Below are 6406 nucleotides of genomic sequence, written 5' to 3'. Positions count from 1 at the left end.
CTGACAGAAAATAATTTGCAATAGATAGAGCTCAAATCGCTTATACTGCAACATTAAAGTTTGATTTAAACATTAGAACGAGGTAAGACGCATGTAGGGCGCTGCTATGCATAGATAGAACGAAGATGACGTCACTTAGGTCTTTGTTATTGTTTTTGCCATCCACGTTTATGAGTAATTCTCACTGAACTTCATGAACCAGACTATATTATACGGTCATTGTTACACATAGTTTTGTGTGTTGGTCCGTTATACCACCGGGTGGCAATGTTGTGAGCTTCTTAGCCAACCGCAAACTATCTATAAACATTCATTGTTACACATAGTTTTGTGTGTTGGTCCGTTATACCACCGGGTGGCAATGTTGTGAGCTTCTTAGCCAAGCACACACTGTCTATAATAATATATTTATTTATTTCATCAGAGACAATGCTGTTAACGACCTGGTGCCAGCCATTTTTATGACTAGTTCTCACTAGATTGTATTATTCATACTATAGATAGTTCGAAGATGACGTCACTCATGTGTTTGTTATTGTTTTTTGCCATCCACGTTATGAGTAATTCTCACCAAACTGTAATATCCAGACTATAAACGATCATGGTTACACACAGTTTTGTGTGTTGGCCAGTTTTACTTCCGGATGGCAATGTTGTGAACTTATTAGCCAAGTGCATACTATCTATAAACGTTTAAGGTTACACATAGTTTTGTGTGTTGGTTCGATGTATTCGGTTGGCGGATGTTGTGAGTTTTTAAACTAAACGTATAGCATCAAAACGGCATGTCACAAGTCGACTGTCATAGCACAAGATCACAGAATTGTATATTTATCTTTGCAATGAGAGCGCTCTCCTGGATTAAGGATTTCCTCTAGTGTGTGAGTGAGTATCTGCCTTCTTCAACATATTATTTGCGAAACGTCACCTGTGTATGTCTTGGAAAATACGTACACTTGCAGGTCTGATTGAACACAGTGTGTTATAATGGAAAATATCGTGCGTTGATTTGATAATGAGCTCACGATAATCCTGCCAAAAAGACTTGCAAATAAGTTCAAAGTTCACGTCGGTTGGAGACCATCTGATTGCTTGAATGGGAGGTGGAATGGCCTCAAAATTGCTCAAAAGTAAGTAGTCCTTCAAAGCCATTGAGCCCATGAAGCCGGTGTTTATCCCTGTTTCTATAGCGTAAAAATGGACAATAGCAATTGCTTGCTATCCTTTGGATAGGACGCTAGTCTATCACAAAGTACTTTCCGCCAAATCTAACGGAGTCAGCTACCCATTCACTGCTGTGTGGACAGGGGGTGTAGAAAAAATCTCGACTGCACCCTGGATCGATCTTGGTCCCTTTGCATGTGAAACGAGTTCTCTACCAACTGAGCAATCGGGACCTCATCAACATTGCTCAAGGACTTTAATTATTTATCTATTTATTTATTTATCTATTTATTTATCTATTAATAAATGTATGTATTCATTTTAATCAGCCCTTCTACTTTTTATTTTGTATTTGTGGCGAAACATTTTTGGAGCTGGGGTAGATATCTACCCATTCCACTAGACCGAAGGGCTAGAGCTCAGGTGGTCGCTGATTCGGATAAGTAACCCATTGCATGAAAAAAAATCATCTCAGCTGATCATCAGCTGATAAATTTCTAATTTCAAACAACAAATTACACTGACTGTTTTCAACATTAAAACCCCTCCCAAAAAAAAATTACGCCCTTCCGCTACAACATCATAAGATACCGCCGCCTTGGCATTCAATGAAGGGATATAGATAATCCATCAAACAGGATGTCTGGAGCAAGGGAGAATAATCGCTAATTTACTGATATTTTAAAACAATTTTATTGTTATCTCCCTTTGAGTACACATAATAGAATATGAATTTAGAGCGACTGGAAATCTTGTGTTACTGCTCTTGGTATTTTAAAAGTGTCGTTAGTATACAGAGACGTGCGTCCCTGAGGTGTGATACTTGCCTTAGGACTGGTAGGTCTCAGGATCGAGTCAAGCTACGAGTGACGACACAAAGTAAAGTAATCGGAAAATGCTCTTTATTCAAGTTCTCTCACGCACTAACGGAAATATTAGATTTGAGAGTTTTGGACAAGATGTCATTTATATAAATCGATATTTGAAGGTCGAGTTCTCTGGACAAAATTTTAAATAGGTTGTGTCTTTCTAGAGTACGGCAGTTAACGGATTAAGTTCTAACCTGTCTTTGCGGCTATATGGTCTATCGGAAGGTCCTGGGTTCGAGCGCATAGTTGAGTCCTTGGAGAAAGCTCTTTACTCACATTCTCTCATCGTATTCAGGTGAAAAATGAGTATCTGGTCGTTTTCTGCGTTGTCTCTGTCCGAAAAAAAAATAATTGCAATATCGCTTTACAGGTGTCATGTTAAGTGTTGCTGTTGGTCAGGGATCCCTTGTAAAGCGCTTTGAGCACGTTTAGTGGATATTGCTCTATATAAAAGCTTAATTAAAAAAAAAAAAAAACCCAAAAAACCCAACTTGTCTCAAAGTATTCGGTCAATTTATTCATGGCCACTTTCGTTTACTGTTTCCTATCTCTGATGTCTTTCTAACTTCCTATAGGGGATCCTTTCATTATTGTCTTCTGTTACGTTCCAGCCACGTCGGTTGTGCGACCGTTCGCTGTCTTCTCTCTCCTGGCCAGGCAGAGGGTGTCGTGTTAATTGGATCCTGAGTTTGGCACTGACCCCGTGCCCTTTTATTCTCTTGTTTTCATTTGGCACTTCTCCATACCCTATTTTTCTCATTATTATTCATACGAGTGCCCGCTCCACACTTTTCCTGAATTTTAGTATCGATAATGATATCGTTGTAGTCACGGGCGGAAGTTTACTCAAGAGAAACAAACTTCAGACCAAACCCAAAAAGGACCAACATCAAAAGTAACAGTCCCGCGTTTTTTTGAAATTTTTTTTTCACAATTTTGCAAAGTGAATGATGAATTTTTCAGGAAGAATCCTAAGTAAATTTTGCAAAACATTTTGCAGGTTTCTAAATATTATGTTGTATCACACTAAACAACTAACTACAACTACATGCAACCCATGTAATAAAATATTCCCACGGAATTACGCAATTTCAAACTCAAAATTATGCAAAATTATGGGAGAAAAAAAAATGGCAAATTTTGTCAGAAATTATGCTGATATGGAAATAAGCACAAAGTTGGGAAAACAAAATTACAATATAAATCTTTATCCCCGCGGGAACGCAAATTTCGCAAAAAAAAGAATGAAAGAATTTATCAAAAATTTGCAAAACGTGCAGATTTTGCGGTTGCAATGCAAATCAGAAAAAAATTGCCTAATTTTGTGACCAGAAGTAAACCTTCCTCTGACCGTATCCATCGTTAACTTATAGCCTGACACTGGTCAAAAAATGACGTCAAAAGACAAGTCTTTGGCCACAAAAGAAAACAAATCGTGAGTTGTATTTAATAGTTCAACCAATGGAATCACTTGTTTCCTTGAACTCTACTAACGGCAACTCTCTAGACGGTGCAAAAATCTAAAAAAAAAAAAAGATGTCAAACTATAAGTCCCAGTGGGTTCTAGTGTCAGGTTATAAGTAAACGATGGCTACGCATTGTCCCGGTTCAAAACTCATTTGAAGTGTGTTGCAGTCCTTCGGAGGACTAATAATGAAGAGATTACACATTGAATCATGATACAGCATAACTATTTTAGTAGCAGGATGTATATATATATATATATATATATATATATATATATATATATATATATTATATAATATATATATATATATGGTGGAATGCAGCAGTCTTGATAAATAATATTAGTATTGAACAAAAATGTAAATCTTTGGTACAACAAAACAACAAATCGAGATCATTCATAGAAATACCCAGTTCTTAATTTATCAATAATTTGAACCAAAATATCACCCCCCCCCCCGCCCCCCTCCCCCGTGCCCTCTCTATTTGTTTATTTGATATTGGCTCCTGTGGAAGTTGATGAATCCTATCCCGATCACGTGCTGGGGTTTGTTTTTGTTTACATTTTACATTCCCGACACACCGAGGTCAAATTATGTAGCCTCGTTCGCGTGTGGGTTCGTTTACGTCACGGTCACATTACACAAGAACGATAATCGTGTTATTGTTCTCGCTTTTCTGCCGTACTCTGGAAAAAAAGCACGTATTTAAAATTTTGTCCAGAAAACTCGTCTTTCAAATATCAATCGATTAAAATTACCCTCATCTTGGAAAAAAACTCATAAAACCTGGGACTTCGCGAAGTCCCAGGTTTAAGAGGTTATTTTGTGTGGTTAAGATGAGGGTCATTTTAATCGATTGATATTTGAAAGACGAGTTTTCTGGCCAAAATTTTAGATACGTGTTTATTCAGAGTACGAACGTTTTGTACGTAATTATTGACAGACTTTTGGCACGCTGATCCACTACATTTTCGTTAGGTAGCCATAATATTGGATCTGCCTCGATGTTATTACGTAGTGCAACTGGCATATCAATTATTCAGGCTTTTGGTTAGGAAGACCAAAACAAATTGGAGCCATCTATATTCAGGTATTCGTCCCAACGAGTCATCGACCACGTGATTTGTTGCTGTCCAACGATTGGACATTTCTTTATAGATAGTATGCACTTGGCTAAGAAGCTCACAACATTGCCATCCGGAAGTACAACGTACCAACACCCAAAACTCTGTGTAACCATGAACTTTTATAGTCTGATAAACAGTTAAATGAAATTATTATAATTCTTACTTCCTACTACTTAAAGCCGCCCTTGGGCGCCCAAACAGAGCTCACAACTAAAGTCTCGCATTCTGCCTGTCCTCCATAAGTGTATTCATAAACGTGGATGGCGAAAAAAAAAACAATAACAAAGAACTTCATTCTATCTATAGAAGGAATGAAGTTGACGTCAGACTGTTGGCTGATCAGTTCTCACTAAATTCTATTGATCAGAAGATAAACGTTTACGGTTACAGGTAATGTTGCATGTTGGTCCGTTATAATTGGTTGGTGGATATTGTGAGTATTTTACCTAAACGCATAGCAAGGATAGATCATCTCTATTATTGATAAAATAATCCCTTTAGCTCCCGTTGACAGGCATGTGTCCTATGAGGGGATTAAGTACCTCTGGATGCGATAATCGTTTTGTAATAAACTATAACAAATTATCTATCTTATAAAAATATTAATCCCCCCCCCCCCACACCACCTACCTCCGGTCTCCAAGCCAAAGGCCCTTTAGTGGTTCCAATCTCATTGGAAGTGTAAAGCCTGTTCTGGACTGGATACATACATTGTACAACTGATCTTCTGGTTTCAGAGTGATGTTCTCTTATTTTCCTGAGTCTAAACAAATAAATGCTGGTCGTCAAGAAAGATCATCCATCCTCGCTCTTTTACTACCCGTTTTCCTGTCCCCGATGTTAACAATGTGCGGCTATATGGTCTAGTGGTATGACACTCGCTTTCGGATCGGAAGGTCCTGGGTTCGAGCCTCGCGCTCGGCGCATAGTTGAGTCCTTGGAAAAGGCTCTTTACTCACATTCTCTCACCGTACTCAGGTATAAAACGAGTACCTTGCCGTTAACAGCGTTGTCTTTGTCCGAAAAACTGTATTTTCGCCTAACGGGCGTCATGTCCCGTCCTACATGTTAAATGTTGCTGTTGACCAGGGACCCCTTGTAAAGCGCTTTGAGCACATTTAGTGGATATTGCGCTATATAAAGCTCAAATTGTTTTTGTTTTTTTCCAAAGAATCTACCTGTGCACAGTACAACTAGAATAGTTATGTCATATTTAATTCAATATGTAATCTCTTGATTATTAGTTCTCCAGGGGGAGTAGTTGCATAGTAGCAGCTTCTCAGACTAGTTCAGATCTGTTTCCTGTTCCCGTAAGTATATTTGATATTCATATTTAACTCACTCAATCCTAGAGATTTTTGCTTCTTTTCAAAATTGGAAAAAAAAGTATTAAAAATGAGCATGTACATAGAGAGTGTTATTCAACCATCATTAACATGCAAAAACTAAAAACATTAGCTTTGATACTACGCCTTTAATTATTTTTTTGTCTCATAAAAATGAAATAAATAGGTATGGGGCAAAAGTAACCGGGTAAACTACGGATATAATCGGTGTTAGGGTTGAGTGAGTTAATGAAACAGTGAGACATGTCATTTTTATGTATAATATATAGTATTTAATTTATGAGTAGGCTAGAGTATTTAAAAAAAAAAAAAATTCTTATGTCAGTGAAAAGTCTTAAATAAAGGGATTACTGATTTTAAATCAAAATTTATTAAGAAAATATACATGATTATTTTTTCAAATTATTATTTTTATATTTTGTTGTCATGTT

This window comes from Berghia stephanieae, chromosome 1 (assembly GCF_034508935.2).
Source record: "Berghia stephanieae isolate SIO BIC M18660-M18661 chromosome 1, UCSD_Bste_1.3, whole genome shotgun sequence".
Lineage (NCBI taxonomy): Eukaryota > Metazoa > Mollusca > Gastropoda > Nudibranchia > Aeolidiidae > Berghia > Berghia stephanieae.
This window is presented reverse-complemented; position numbering follows the sequence as displayed.